This window comes from Vipera berus (assembly GCF_964194415.1).
Source record: "Vipera berus genome assembly, chromosome: 1".
Classification (NCBI taxonomy): Eukaryota; Metazoa; Chordata; class Lepidosauria; order Squamata; family Viperidae; genus Vipera; species Vipera berus.
Window position 1 is genome coordinate 88,756,379 of NC_138202.1, and position 8,114 is coordinate 88,764,492.

An 8,114-nucleotide genomic window follows, 5' to 3' on the forward strand; every position below is an offset into this window, starting at 1 on the left:
TCATTGTTTGTAATCGGTCCCTGAGAAAGTCTTGAATTCAATTGCAGATGGAGGGGGAAAATTTCAAGTCAGTCAGCTTCTCAATGAGAGTGCTCGGCAAAATGGTGTTGAAAGCCAAGCTATAATCAACAAAAAACATCCTGACATAGCTTCCAGGTTTCTCAAGATGACTTGCTACAGAGTGTAAAGCAGTAGCTATGGCATCGTCTGTCGACCTGTTCCCCCTGTAGGCAAATTGATGTTTATCGAAATCCAGTGGGAGGCATGTCCTGAGATGTTGGAGAACCAGTCTTTCGAAGCATTTCATGACTACAGACGTTAATGCAACAGGTCTGTAGTCATTCAGGCACTCAACTGCAGTTTTCTTGGGGACTGGGACAATGGTAGCTGCTTTCAAGCACAATGGTACACATGCCATTTGCAAGGAGATGTAAAAATCCTTGTCAGGATTGGTCGGCACAGTTCTTAACCACTATCCCCAGCACCCCATCTGGGCCTGCGGTTTTGCTGGGATTCACAGCCTTCAATACAGTTCTCACTTGGTCTTCAGATAGGGCGAGTTGCTGAAAATCAGAAGGCCGGCCAGCAGAGGCTATGGGGTCTGTCTTTTTACCTCATAGCGGGCGAAGAAGATATTCAGCTCCTCAGCCAACGAGGCATAGGTGTTAACCATGCTCCTCATACTGCCCTTGTGGTTGGTTAAGTGCTGCAGTCCCTGCCACATCTGCCTCAGATTGTTGTCTGCTAGGTGGTTCTCCACCTTGTGTTTGTATTGCTGTTTCGCCATCCTAATGCCTCTTCTGAGATTTGCCCTGGCCTCTCTATATGTGTCCCTGTCCCCTGCCTTAAAGGCAGAATCCCGGGCTCTCAGGAGTGTTTGTATCTCTGCAGTCATCCAGGGTTTGCAGTTCCCATAAGCTCTAATGCACTTTTCTGTTGTTACACTATCAGTGCATGTTCTAATATAAGAGAGTACGGCATTTGTGTATGCATTCAGGTCTTGATCTTCGAATACACTCCAGTCAGTGGTTGAAAAGCCTTGCTATAAACAAAACCAGGGGGACCATCTGGTCTTAATGGATGGTAAACAAAGATGATTAGGGGGCTGGAGGCTAAAACATATGACAAATGTTTGTGGGAATTGGGTATGTCAAGCCTAGTGAACAGGACTAGGGGTGGTGACTTGATAGTAGTGTTCCAATATTTGACAGGAAGCCACAGAGAAGAAGGGGTCAACCTATTTTCCAAAGCATCAGAAGGCAATAATAGATGGAAACTAATCAAGAAGAAAACCAGCCTAGAACTAAGGACACGTGAAAACAACTAACCAGTGAAAAGGCTTGCCTTCAGAAGTTGTGGATGCTCCATCACTGGAGGCTTTTAAGAAGAGATTGGATATGCCATTGTCTGGAATGGTATAGGTCTCCTGCTTGAGCAGGGGATTGGACTAGATGACCTCAAATGTCACTTCAAACTCTGTTATTCTTTGAGAGAAGCGCTGCCAACCTCTACCCCGTCCCTTATCCCTTCCTGGGCACAGAGACAGGGAAGGAGGGGAGGGAAACAGGAAGGAAGGAAGGAGGGGAGGGAGGAAAGGAAGGAAGGAAGGAAGGAAGGAAGGAAGGAAGGAAGGAAGGAAGGAAGGAAGGAAGGAAGGAAGGAAGGAAGGAAGGAAGGAAGGAGGGTCTGAGGGAAGTCCTGCCTTACACTTGGCCACCAGCAGCCCTGCTGCCCTTTCGCCATCCCCTGCTGGTCTTCCATCCTATTGCTGAGGATGCTTTGGATACAAAGCTGAGTCTCCTCACATGGAGAGGGAGTGGGCCTCCCTCTGACCCACACACTTTGCCCTCCTGTACCCACCATGAGCAACCTGGCCAAGGAAAGCGAGCACAACAGCAGCAGTCTCGAGGAGGAGGTAAACGCAGCTGGGCACCCCCTTGGGGAAGTGGGGCTAGACTAGGCTGGGCTGCAGGGTCCCTGAACTCGAGGACTGGGCACTTGACCTCCGCTGCCTAGGGCTCTTGGCAGCCTGTATCACCATCTGCCCCCCCCCCGCACGGCCTGAGAGGGACAGTGAGCCTCCTCCAGTGGACTATGCCCTGGCACTTGCCCCGGTCCCACCTTTTTCCGCCGGAGACCCTCAGATCCGCCCCAGTCCTGCCCAGGCCCGCACAGCTCCGCCTGGCATGAGCGATGTTTAGCAGGCCATGCCCATCCAATAGGCCACACCCACCCTGGCCACCTCACCCCCCGTCCTCCCGAGGGCAACCACAATGCTGATGCAGCCTTCAATGAAATTGAGTTTGACACCCCTGATATAAAAATTCATGGCTTCCAAGGTCACTGAATTTACCAAAATACTTTTAATCTGTAATAATAAATAGTAAATAATTCTATTTTTGTATATTTGGCATATATGTGATTTGGCATTTATATTTTCTACTATGATGAACTTAATGTGCAGCAATGCTTCACCTTTTCTACACCATCTTATATGAATAAAAAAATTATGAAATTTCTAATGCAGCTAAGGCCAAATCTCTAGTACACTATAGATCAGGATTAGAAATTAATGACTTAACTTATATGACTAATAACTTATTTCCAGGAGAGAAAAATAAACGTGCTATTTGCTACTATTTAATGTAGTCAGCAACAATATTATCTTTGCCCAGAACTTGCAAATTTTCATTCATTTTTTCCTAGCTCCTGCCGTAATCAAGAAGTCAGGTAATCTCTTCTCCCAATTCCCTGCCTTGAGCCTTAAGCCACTGAAATTGTGCCTGCTTCTAAGAAGATTACTAAACCAGATGACACAAACAGCAGTGGCACCAATTAGCCACCATTCAATATTAATAAACAGTATGATGATGACAAATAAAAGATTGATTCTTCAGATGCAGGAATCATTTTAATTAATTTAATCCTTGCTGAAAGATCAGCTGTTCCCAGACCTGTTTGCCAGCAGGCACCATTTGTCCTTACCTCTTACCACCACCTAAAGGAAGAGAATATGATCAGAAGCCAGCACTTAGGGAACAATAAGAAAACAGATTGTACTGTCAGGCTTCATTAAAGATCATCATTAGTATTCCAATTTGGAAACAATCAATCTATCCTAATATTCTACCAGTTCTTTTGAGTTGCTTTTGTGAAGTTTGGATCAGCTGCCGAATGTAAAAGAAGAAAAACATATCGAGATTTAGAGAGAAGGATCTACTTGATGCCTGTCAGTCCCAAGCTTAAGGATGAAACTCTGGGGAGATAAATATTATGCAATTATTTTTAAGTAATGTCACGCGCAGCTGCTTATGATTCTGAGATTTTATGGGCAATGAAATGTGATCATTTTCTTTGGGATGCAAACTGACATAACTCCTTTTATTTTATGATGTTTTTTTAACAATTAAGAGTTTGAAACAAGATTGAATCTGAGTAGTATATACCATTTGAGTCTAGTTGCAGTTGTTCAATCTGGTGAAAGTTTCCCCAGAAGGACACATCCATGTGTTCATTGTCTTTTCTGACTTGGATCAATGACTATAAGCTAACTTAGCAAAAGTGAACTTATGGGACATTTTATTGTCAACGCAATTTGCCAATCTAAATATAGCTATCACTATGAGGCAGCAAGCTTTAATTTAAAGCGGTTAATAGTAACGCTTAGAGAAGTAATTGGAATTTGTTTCTGGGATGTCCCAGAAACATAATTATAAAATAAAGAAGGGGGGGAATGAATCCAGATTGTATGAGCTTAAATATAAGTTCTCCCTGAAAGCCATAGAAACTGTGGGAACCAGGGCGATGCTAGATGAATGAATTTTGGTAGAGATGCTGTTTCCTGAGCTGCTGTAAAAGGTCTAAATAAAGTTTGGGGTCAAGGAAGTTCAGGCCTGCGAGAACACAATATTTAACTGAAAAAAGGAGTATACTTTAAGAAAGAGAATCTCTTTGATGTATTATGAATGCCACCTTGGGCTGAACAAAGAAATGTCAGGAAACAACAACAGCAACAATTACCAAATATGGTAGCAATTTAAATGGTGTTCCTTTAATTTTTTTTGCCATTGTCGCTTACATTTTATCTTTAGCCATTGACATTCACAAATTGCTTTTGTTCAGTCCAATTGGAAAAAAGAGGTGATTTCAAAATGTTTACTCAATCTGCTCTTTTCATTGATTCCAGAAAATGTGTAGCTACGTGGCTTCATTCTAATCCTAAACTTTGCTTTTTGGTAAAAAATATCAGGGGGAATTTACTTTTTAATGAGTAAGGATTGTAACCTAAAGAGTATTTCCTGTTAACAGTTATATGAGTAAGACTGATTTAAGAAACAGACTCAAAACAGTATGTTCACGTATATCACTATGCCATTATGAAATAGCTTTCTTCTAGCCTTTTCTAAGATAATTTGATTTTAACATCAGAAAAACTTCAAAAGGATTTCATAATCTTATTCCTATAAAGAATTTTGGCAGAAACATCAATAAAAAGATAAGTATATTGCAGAAGTGAATGAAAATATTCGAAGTAATTAATTTCAAGATAATCTATAAACCATGTTTATCCCAATATTTTTTTCTTTTTTGGTCAATAAGAAGGTTTATATCTGGTTCTAAATGTATATGTATCAAAAATAAGTCAATCAATATTAGTTCCTTAGTACGCATTTAAACCTTGAGCCTTTTCTCTTTCCCCTTTTTAAAATGTCCTAATCGTGACTGAAAAGCTGTTTTCCAGATTAGAACTGGACTGCCCTCTTGTGTTTGAGGATCACAGACAATGTGATTATGGTCGAAAAGAGGACTCAAGAGTTACAGCTTCAGAAATAAGGTTTGCAACATTGTACATTTTTAAACAATATATGTGTACATGTTTATACACACACACACACACACACACACAAATATGAAATGCTTAGAGTCTTGATACTGAAACTTGATTCTGTTTTGAAGCTATGTCAGGAAACCTAAATATAACAAGATAATTTGCAATAAACCCTTGCATTCAACATACACAATTCCAACCATTCAACCACTGAAAAAAGATTCTACGACTAAATCTCAGTAAACCCAGAAACTAACAAAGCGTATAACAAATGGTATGCTATATAAATTGTACATTTGCTTATGGGCAATTTTAAAGGCTTAAATGACACATTGAACCATAAATTAACATATGGTTGGGTATGCATAACATGCTAGGCTACAATACGGTTGGTGAATTTGGGTTTCAGTATCTTGTCCTAACACAATCAAGAATATAATATTTTGTAAAAGCAGAAATAATTTCTTTTCAGAGGAACCAAATCAATGTTTCTTCAAGAGATCCTTTTTTTCTCCTTTTTTTCCTACAGATCCTAATCTTGTTTTTTTATTGCTTAAAAAAACACCCTTCAACCTACTATTTTTCAGTCTGATCCCATTTTGTTCCTTGCAAACAGTTTTGCCTGCATAATGGGCTTCCCGCTTAAGACCCGACTAAAACTTCTAGTATGAAACTTGTACTGATATGATTTCTGCTAGCAAGATAAGTTCTACTGAAAATAAAATTAAAACCTTATGGTAGATTGAAAGTACTCTTTGTTTTTCCACACTTACCTCTGTCTTTCAGATTTTTTAAAACTTCTAGTTGTGCAAAAACAATGGTTCTTGTCCTCTTCTTACTTTCACATGGAGCATGAAGCAACAGCGCAAAAATATTCAGCGGGGCTGACCCTTCTTTTGTTCTCCACTCAGAAGCAGAGTTTCCTGTAGTTCTCTCTCTTCTCTATTGTAGACACAAGTGTTTGGACATGACTTGTAAAACACATAATTACTGATTGTCTTAAATCTGGTTTAAAAAAATAGAATCAGAACTCAATGGACGAATATAATACCATGGGAAGCAGATTTACAGTGCTATAATTTAAGTCAAATACTAAAACAAAAAGAGTCAAGCAGCAGTTCAGACTATCATGTATATGAGATTGCTTTATATTTTGGGGTACTTTGATTTATAAAACTGGTGTATGTTGTTTTCATGCTGCCAAGGATTATTGTTTAGCACGCCAAAGAAATTGAGCTAAGCAGGGGTAGGCAACCTTGGCTTTTTTATGACTGGTGGACTTCAACAACCAGAATTCCTGAGCCAGCTGGCTCAGGAATTCTGGGAGTTGAAGTCCACCAGTCATAAAAGAGCCAAGGTTGCCTACCACTAAAAGGGATCTAAGTCATTTTGATCTAAGTGATCAATATGACTTTTTAAAGCAGCCAGAAGCCCAGAAGCCACATCAAGTACTGTCCTGAAGCGAGGGCCATGGCCAAAGGCCAGGGGTGTGGCATTCTGAGTAGCAGCAGCTTATCAATGGCCTTTGTGATGGTAAGTCACACTGTCCAATGGCTGCCACATTCCTTGGGTTGCAGACTTGTGAACTGCCCCTGTGAAGGTGGAGAAGTGAGATTTGGCCCTAAACAAAAAAAAAAGTTTGCCAGCCCCTGATCGAGAGAAGTAATCACAAGTTTCTATACCAGACCACAACCTTTAACTCTACTAAATTCCTTATGACAATTTTGGATTAGTTTGCATGTAAGCACATCTCTAAACTATCAACTGTTATTACATGTCCAAAGAGAGAGATTGAATTTTCTGGCTCATAATCCTTGAGGCTTCATTATATTACCCCACATGGAAAAGGTGAATGCTTCCCCCAAAATCTAGTGAGTAGATACAGTTTTTCACTCAAACTTATACACTCTCTCTTGCATTATCACTAATTGGTAAATTTCCAACATCCCAAGAGAAAGGGTTTCTCTCCCCCCCCCAAAAAAAAAGAAAAAAAGAAAAAGATATTTGATAGTTTAATGCAGTGGCAGACCATCTTTCCTAGCCAGAGCAGGACACTTTGAGGAGGAAAATAGCCATGTAATGCACAAAAACAAGACCAGAATTCTTTTTTATTTTAAAAGAGATGCTTCATGCTTCATTACGTTAAGTCATTTCGGGTTTATGCTAGAGCTTATGTATATACTGTATATATATTGCCCTGAGAGAGGAAGAAAATATGATTTTTACTAATTATAGTTCAAATGGACTCCTTGGGATGCAAACAAGATGCTTAGAGGCCATATGTCTCCTGAGTCCTCAAGCTGGCATTAAAAAGGCTTGAGTCCCTCATGTTTTGGACATATTCAGCAAATGTGGATAGTTAATGGCTCACTGTATTGTGTTGCAAATCCACAAATTTGAGATTTCAGTATAAAACAAGCCTGTCATACCAACACAGATATTTCATTTAAAAAAACTATTTCAAGTGCATCTTGAAATAGTATTAATTAAATAGAAATAGTATTAATTAAATAAATTAAATTAAATCTCCTTCTCCCTTCTCCCATCCAAATTATATTATTATTATTATTATTATTATTATTATTATTATTATTATTATTATTATTATTATTATTATTATTATTATTATTATTATTATTATCATCATCATCATCATCTATCTGCTGGCTTCAATTCAGAGAATTCTCATGTACATACTTCATGTACGGCTTAATCAATATGGTTGATCTTGAAAAACATAATCTGTATAAATCCTACCTACTTCTAGGCTTGGAGGTCAGGGAAATATACCAGAATAAGGCAATGACAAATCCACAGTACTGCATCCCACCTTCCCAAAGTCACTAAGAGTCAAGCTTGACTCAAGGGAATTTCTTCCTTAAGCCAGTTGCACTTGTTTGTCTACAGATTTGCTCAACGTGATTCTGTGCCTTTTATGGCAATGAATCTCAAGTCAATAGTCTGCCTATCCAGGCAGAACACCAAAGTATTTTGGGAGTTTGAGGGGGGAGACATAGGATAAGTGATTGAACTTAAAAATTTTAAATTTTACCGTAAATAATTCTACAACAGTGCCTGTGATCATATAAAGGTTTATTTCTTTTTTCTATCCTCAGGGTTTTATGGAGCGATTTATAGGATTTAAGATAGGAAAAGGTTAGAGCAACACTTCCCAAATCTGAGCAAATTACCTAAAATTGGGTAAAAGTGTTTTTTCTTCGAGTAATAGGTTTGTGCGTCATTATCTAATCACAACAGGGACATTTAAATTGACATAAAGTTTTTT